The sequence below is a fragment of the Lactuca virosa genome, chromosome 1 (genome assembly GCF_052849685.1).
Source record: "Lactuca virosa cultivar CGN04683 chromosome 1, Lactuca_virosa_CGN04683_v6, whole genome shotgun sequence".
NCBI lineage: Eukaryota > Viridiplantae > Streptophyta > Magnoliopsida > Asterales > Asteraceae > Lactuca > Lactuca virosa.
The window spans coordinates 69,675,755-69,683,751 of NC_136426.1; positions in this window are offsets into that span (position 1 = coordinate 69,675,755).

Genomic DNA, 7,997 nt, shown 5'->3' on the forward strand with positions numbered 1-7,997 from the left:
ATACTCTTGTGCATGCACGTAAAGTTGGAAACTTTACGTGTAAAACCAGTCCTAGAAGCTCAGATCTATGATTTGGAAGCACTGAAATCGATTAGAATCAACTGTATAGTAATAGCATGCTTGGGAATCGGCGAGTTGTTCTTCAACTTGGTGAGTTGTTCTTCAACTCGGCGAGTTGTTCTTCAGACTCGACGAGTTGTTCTTACAACTCGGCGAGTCACAGACTGGACGTGTTCATATGATGAAGGAGAACTCGACGAGTTGTTCATACAACTCGGCGAGTCGGATGAAGTTAGACTCGATGGTAGTATCGAAGAAGAACTCGTCGAGTCCTTGCCAAACTCGACGATTAGAAGCGAGTAGAGGACTAGAATGGATGATAGGGACTCGGCGAGTTGGCGGCCCAACTCGGCGAGTCCGGTCAACTGGAAGTTGACTTTGACCAAGAAGTTGACTTTGACCCGAGGGTTATCCCTAGGCAATATGCATGAAAGACCAGGAGGAGGCTCCTGGCACACAGTATGCTATCATGTATGGTAGGAAGACCCGGGGGTTAGCCCTAGGCAATATGCATGAAAGACCAAGAGGAGGCTCCTGGCACACAATATGCTATAATGTATGGTAGGAAGACCTGGGGGTTAGCCCTAGGCAATATGTATGAAAGACTAGAGGTGGCTCCTGGCACACTGTATGCTATTTGTATGAAAGACCAGGGGGTGGCTCCTGGCACACTGTATGCTGATTAGCCAAGTAGAGTAGTATGTATGCTAGTTGTCTTTGTGATGCTTGTATGGAAGACCAGGGGGTGGCCCTTGGCACTTGTCTGTAAGACCCATGGAGTGGCCCCCGGCTTGGCAAGAAAGACCACGTGGCGGCCCGTGGCATAATGGCAAGACTATGTTTTTGCACATAGCATTTTATTTGGTATGATATATGTATAGCTCATGGTTATGTATGGCATGTATGGATCAGTTGATATGTATGGTATGTGGTACCTGGGGAACTCACTAAGCTTCGTGCTTACGGCTTTAGCTATTTGTTTCAGGTACTAATGTTTTTCCAAGGAAGGAGCTCGGGGCGATCGCAGCGCATCACACTATGTTTTCAGCACTAGATGATATTTGGGATTTAAAACTCTGATAATTGTTTATTTAAGAATGTTATTAAATGATTCAGCAAAAATTATTAAGCGATTTTTAGTTAATCAAAACGAAATTTTTGGTCTTAAATTTTGGGATGTTACAAGTTGGTATCATAGCCTTGGTTTGAGGGATTCGGGCACACTCTCGGGTGTGTCTGGACTCAAACTGAGGACTTGATATGAAAATTTTCAAAAGGAACTTGAAAAGTATTCGAAAAGAGAAAAGAACTTTGAAAAGAACAAGGTGTGTGATGCCTGCAATCGACCGAGCTCAAGTAAGTGGTTCCCAAAATACCAATACATGTTTGATATGTGACATGATATGATTATATGAATTGCATGCTAGATTATGGCTAGGGATCTAAGGGACATGCCTTTGTATGCTTATGTGAACTTGTAGAATTGCATGCTAGAGCTGGTTAGCCCGTAGTAGAATGGCATGTTTAGGTTATGCCTGATTGTATGAGCCCTTGAATTGCATGTATAGGCTCTTGAGTAGAGGATAGCTTGATTAGAATATGTTGGTTAGATTTTCCATTGTCTGAATGTTGCTTGCTTTGTGCTTTGTGGGATTTCGAGTGATGGGAGTTAACTACTAGATGAATACGTTAAGTCACATGTGACCAGGGTTGAATAATCTCAGAGTGCTGGATTTGACCCTACTGCGCAGCTCTCGTTTGAGTCTAACCGTTGTAGGGATGAGTCTTTTACTCGAAGGATTATCTGAGCCTCGCCACATGTGATGGTATTCATGTAGTGGTAAATTGGCATCATGAAGAGTCTCTCAGCAGCTGAGGACTGGGTGGTTCGGGAACTTAGGACAACCTAGGAGGAGAGTGGAAGAGTGCAACAGAAGTAGAAAGGACTTGGTGAAGTTGAAGCAATCCTTGAGGAAAGTACGGATAGATGTGGAAGGTAGTATGGGCCTGTAATACTGAAAGCAGAGGATCCGTACTCGAGTCAAGGAGGGCCGAGATAGAAACAGGAAACTTGTAGTATGTGAGACCTTCTGAGGTTACATATGACCCTGGCAATTATGTGTTTCGTTTCAGAATGGTGATGATTACGCGACACAGAGCAGGAGGGTCAGGATCCGATTCAGGATCAGGTTCGGGTGCAGGTTCCGAGCCAGTGGATGAGGGACTGCGCGAGTTCATCGCGTCTGAGATCACGAGAGGTATCCTTGAGTCGACCCCCGTGATTTTCGGGTCGATCAAGGAAGGGATTATTGAGCTGATGGAGGATCGCCTCAGAGCGTTTCGGAGTGATATGGCATCCAGCCAGTCAGGATCGCGCACACTGTCCTTTAAGGACTTCAGGGGGAGTGGCGCGCTAGACTTCCACGGGGTGAAGAACCCCATTGTTGCCAGGAGATGGATTGCAGACAATGAGTCCGCACAGTTGACGAGCTTCTGTCCTGAGGAGTCGAAGGTTCGATTTGCTGCAGGATGCTTGAGGGACCGAGCTAGAGACTGGTGGGAATCAGTTGGTGATTTCTTGGGAGCCTCAGCCATTGAGGCTATGACCTGGTCTGACTTTGTGACCAGGTTTAGGGCGGAGTTTGCACCGGCTGTGGAGCTTCAGCAGCTGGCCAGGGAGTTCCTAGACATGATACAAACGACATAGACGGTGGAGGAGATTACCGCCAAGTTCCGGGAGAGGGCCTTATTGGTGCCTCAGTATGCAGGGGATGAGGAGATGCAGAGGACCCGCTACCATGATATGTTGAGAGCTGATATTCGGGAGCATGTCAGCTTCTCAGCATGCCCGACCCTGGACTCTATGATTGCCAGGGCGTGGGAGAGGGAGATTGATTTGGAGCACATTGCGAAGAGGAGGTCAGATCAGATGTATACTTTGGAGGGTCCCGGGAAGAGACCTAAGACTTCAAATCAGCGATTGGTAGGTCGGCAGTGCCGAAGTCAGTGCAGCACGTGCGAGAAACTGCACGAGGGAGTTTGTCGTTCTAGGGGTTCTGGCTGCTACAAGTGTGGCAGTGATGGTCATGTCAGCAGGGGCTGCCCTCAGGGGGCAAGCCCATTATGTTTTCACTGCAAGCAGGTGGGCCACAAGAAGGCCGACTGCCCGACGATGAGGGGAGGAGCAGGGAGTGCGTCTGCCCCGACTACCTTGAGGATTACGGATGGGCGAAAGGGTAGGGCCTTGCAGTGACAGACGAGGGGGATCCGGATTACAGCAGGGAATGTTGCAGGTATGTATCAATGGCTATTTTCGATTCTATATGCATTATGACTGTTCTTACCTCGGTCTCAGGTGATAGTATGTATGAGTTATCTCTCCGCTTGTATTCAGATTGTATTTTCGGAATTGTCATATGCCAATTGCATACCAGGAATTATTAGTAGCTGGTGTAGGGTCATTTCTCACTTCTAGTTCGAAGTGTCCAGTGTTATCTCGGTTACGGCCGAAATCGGTTCAGGGGTATTACGTGAGGGTCCGTGGTCAGGGTCCATGGAGTGGTCATTCACCATCGTCAGGATTCGGTGGTTTTAGTCTTTGTGTTTGGGATGGCTTTTGTAAGCATCAAGGGAAGTGATCTATCGCTGAAGAGGTTGCTCTGAGCATTAGTTATTCGGACCTTAAGGACGTCAGTTTGAGCTCAGGGGATTATTAGTACTGGGGATGCAGAAAGTGTTCATCTAGTATTCGGTAATCGTGCGGTATTTGAGGTGGGCTAGTGTCAGATCGCTAGCAAGGTTGAGGAGTGGGTAGTTAGCATGCCTATCGTGTAAGGAAGAAAGGAATGAGGATCCTGCAAGCCGCACATATTTTAAGGATTTAGTCGAATCTAAGTGGGGGAGAATCGCCCAGGGATTCAGAAGCAGAAGCGGTTTTGAAACTGGGATAAGTTTCGCATTCATGCCAGGAAGCACGACAACCCCGGGCAGCTGTATGGAGTGAGGGTAGTATGAGTTGGAAGTTCGGAAAACTTGCCAACATAGAGGTCTCGCTCTAGTAATGGTTGATAGCAGGTCCTAAGAAATCAGGATGGGGATTTCAATCAGAACATGAGTTCAGCTTGGGATAATAGATAGTGCATGTATGCTCGACCTTGGAGTGAGTTTGGATTAGTAGGCATCGAAAGACCATGGTCAGCGGTCGAGTCAGTGTGGAAGGTGTTGTAAGACTACGGGTTAGCCGTAGCGTCCACTAGCAGTCAGTCGGTGTGGAAGGTCTTTTCAGACTACCGGATAGCCGTAGCATTCACCAATGGTCAGATAGTATGAGAAATGTGGTAGGACTGTGGGGTGGCCCGTAGCAATGGTTAACAGATAGTGTAGGAGTGTTGTAAGACTATGGGGTGGACCGTAGCGTTCACTAGTTGGCAGATAGAGTAAGGACGTTGTAAGGCTGCGATGTGGCCCGTAGCATTCGTATATTAGTATGGTTAGACTACGGTGTGGCCCGTAGCATTAGTATAGTTAGGCTGCGATGTGGCCCGTAGCATTAGTATAGTAAGATTGAGGTGTGGCAAGTAGATTTGGTATTGTAAGACTACGGGGTGACCCGTAGCACTTGTCAGTTAGCTGTTGGTATAATGGTATAGTAAGACTACGGGGTGGCCGTAGCATGCATTAGTGGTCAGATGGTATGGGAACGTCTGACTGCAGGATGGCCTGTAGCATTCGTCGACTTTTAGTCAGCAGTGAGAAGGTATCAGTTGCTTGACTCGTATGTGGGTTTCTTCAGGTAGTGTAGACCAGGGCAGGACGACCCGAACTGGCGTGGCTAGGTCATAGTATGATCGTATTCGGGGAGCGGTATGTCCTTGAAGACCAGGAGTGATGTAAGACTACAACGGGTTTGGTAGCATTTACCTTTAGTAGTAGATTCGCTAGCAATGAGTAGTCAGACAGTACAATCGGGAGGGTCAGCATAAATGTTGGAGCCGTGAGTAAGGGTGTGGATCGAGGGGTTTCGATAGCTGAAGTTCTTCGGAGGTCGCTGGAAGCGACTGAGAGATTGTACTTGGAATTAGTAGCCGGTGGGAGTCCGGTAATCCAAGTAATGTCAGATCAGTTGCTGAGCAAGGTAGTATCAGTTCATCCGAATAGTGGTTAAGAGACAACTGGATGTTCGGATAGAAGGGAGTACTGTGAGGAACCTGGTGCGCGAATTAGCTCACCAAACGAAGGCACTAAGTCACTTACAGACGAATTGAATAATCTCAGAGTAATGGGGTTGACCCTGTAGCGCAACTCTCGTATGATTCTAACCGTTACAGGGATGAATTTGCTACTCGAAGGATTATCTGAGCCCTCTGTCAAGTATCAGTATGCTACAGCTAGTTATGGACATGGATTTTGTTCTGATGATATCTCTGGGAAAATCGGCACTGGGGAGTGTGCATTGGTCAGTTACTCGATGAGGTTTTGGCATGGTAGTTTTGGAATGTAGGCGGTCCGTCAGGGAGACAGACCAGCATGGGATTCAGACTTTGGGAGACAGAAATGGCTTGTGGAAACTCGAATTCTATTGGTTTTAGGAGGTGGTCCGTGTAAATTGCACGATGCAACAGTGGTGCCTTTAGGGGATATTCAGGAGGGTGACAGCCTGAGTTACAATGAGCGGCCAGTAGCTATTCTCGACAGGAAGTCGAAGGATCTGAGGAACAAAAGGGTGGAGCTGGTGAAGGTGCAATGGCGGCACCGCAAGGGCTCAGAATGGACTTGGGAGTCGGGGGACGGGATGAGAGAGCACTACCCGAAGCTTTTTCCGGATTCAGCAGCAGACTTTGAGGACGAAGTCTAAAATAAGTGGGGGAGATTTGTAGCACCCGGTTCTTGGTACCTATTCAAATCCAAGAATTTTGGTATTACTCTAGGACTCGGCGAGTTGGAAGCCCAACTCGTCGAGTAGACTCGACATTATGCGGGAGTTTTAGTAACCTACTCGACGAGTCGGGGGACCGACTCGATGAGTAGAAGCTGTCTGGACAAACCCTAATGTTCAGGGTTTGCACCCTATTTAAACAACTTTTCTTGCCTCAACCCAGCCTCCATCGTTCCTCCCAACCCAGAGAAACCCTAACTCGAAACCCTAAGCCATTATTGAGTGTTCTTGAGATTTTTGGTGCCTTTTGTGTGTATTTGAAGTTGAAGAAAGAGAAGGGAGCTTGGAAGTTCAAGTGGAAGTTAGTAGATCCAGAGGTTGTGCCCCAATTCCAGCTCACTTGAGGTATAAAGCTGTAACCTTGACTATTCTTTGCTTAGATCTTGATTTGGGGCTATTTTCTACCTTTTCCTAGCCTTAGTGAAGCTATAGTTGGAACTGTGTGCATAGGTGGGTTTGTGCTTCAGATTTGGAACCATTGAGGGTTCCCATGACATAAAGGTGCCAACTTTATGGCCATGGGAGACCCATGCTTCATATATATACCTCTTTTATGGCTTTTTGAGCAAAAAACCCCATGCATGGACGTCAAGATTGGAACTTTACGTATGAAATGGACCCTAGGAGGTCAGATCCATGGTTTTGATGCAGTGAGACCCATTGTAATCGACTGTATAGCTTTGGACAAAGATGGACTCGGCGAGTCACTTGGGTGACTCAGCGAGTCGGGATGCTTTTTCCCCCAAAACGTCTTCTGGAAATGGTTTAGATTGAGTAGAAGGAACACTCAGCCTGCTAGGGGTTTGTCTTGGGTCTGGAAATCATAGGACTCGACGAGTGTATGAACAGACTCGGCGAGTCCAAGGCAATCTCCCAACTCATGAAGATGAACTCGACGAGTTGTTCATACAACTCGGCGAGTCATAGACTGAACACATTCATATGAGGGAGATGAAATCGACGAGTTCAAGGATGAACTCGGCGAGTCAGTTGAAGATGGTCCCGATGTTATGGGTGAAGAAGGACCCATCGAGTTGTTGCTAGACTCGACAGGTAGAATCGGTGTTTTAACATTTTATGGAAAAAGGGGACTCGACGAGTTGGCGGTCCAACTCGGCGAGTCGAGCCAACTGGATGTTGACTTTGACCAGGGTTTGACCTTCACTATTGGCTTGGAATTGGGTTGACTCTTGTAAGAGGGTTATGATTATGAATTAGTAATCGAGAAGGGTTGTTGTGTAGGGATTGAAGAGTTGAGACGAGCTGATTTCCATGCCGAGGATCGTGCTGTCACTACACGACATCGAGGTGAGTCTCCTCACTGTTTGTATGGGTCTACGGACACAATGCCGGCCCATTTAGTTTATGTATGGTTGGAAGACCCGGGGGTTATCCCTAGGCAATATGCATGAAAGACCAGGAGGAGGCTCCTGGCACACAGTATGCTATTATGTATGGTAGGAAGACCCGGGGGTTAGCCCTAGGCAATATGCATGAAAGACCAAGAGGAGGCTCCTGGCACACAGTATGCTATTATGTATGGTAGGAAGACCTGGGGGTTAGCCCTAGGCAATATGTATGAAAGACCAGGAGGTGGCTCCTGGCACACTGTATGCTATTTGTATGAAAGACCAGGGGGTGGCTCCTGGCACACTGTATGCTGATTAGCCAAGTAGAGTAGTATGTATGCTAGTTGTCTTTGTGATGCTTGTATGGAAGACCAGGGGGTGTCCCTTTGCACTTGTCTGTAAGACCCAGGGAGTGGCCCCCGGCTTGGAAAGAAAAAGACCACGTGGCGGCCCGTGGCATAATGGCAAGACTATGTTTTTGCACATAGCATTTTATTTGGTATGATATATGTATGGCTCATGGTTATGTATGTCATGTATGGATCAGTTGATATGTATGGTATGTGGTACCTGGGGAACTCACTAAGCTTCGTGCTTACGGCTTTAGCTATTTGTTTCAGGTACTAATGTTTTTCCTAGGAAGGAGCTCGGGG